Source organism: Fulmarus glacialis, unplaced genomic scaffold, assembly GCF_000690835.1.
Source record: "Fulmarus glacialis isolate BGI_N327 unplaced genomic scaffold, ASM69083v1 scaffold12357, whole genome shotgun sequence".
Lineage (NCBI taxonomy): Eukaryota > Metazoa > Chordata > Aves > Procellariiformes > Procellariidae > Fulmarus > Fulmarus glacialis.
This window is the reverse complement of record NW_009222651.1, coordinates 5,849-6,284: the sequence shown is the minus strand read 5'-3', so window position 1 is coordinate 6,284 and position 436 is coordinate 5,849.

Here is a 436-nt window from a genome sequence, read left to right as displayed (position 1 = left end):
CCATCCGGGTGATGCCCGTGAGCACGACGCCGTTCTGTGTGTCCACTCCCGCTGCAAGAACGGGGCAGCGTTGCTGAGGGCTTTTTGGGGGGATTGCGGGGTTTCTTGGGAGGGTTTTGTCTGAGGTCTGAAAGCATGTTATGAGCAGCCCAGAGCGTGGAGATCTCCAGCCCTCGACAGACCTTTGGTGGGACCTGGTGTCTGCAAGGTGAGAACCGCCCAGGGTGCCCCACACTTCCAGGTCGTCCCCCTGCCCACCTCCGTCACCCTCCCGAGCCCACCTTTGTAATTACTGTTTTCCCAGTAACTGAGGGTATCACCAGCACTGCGCTGCACCCCCATTTCGTGGGCTTGTTCCTGGCTTATGTGAATCCTTGGGGACCTTTCCTGCACCCAAACCCACCGCCACACACAGTGCCCAGCTCCCGGCCGTACC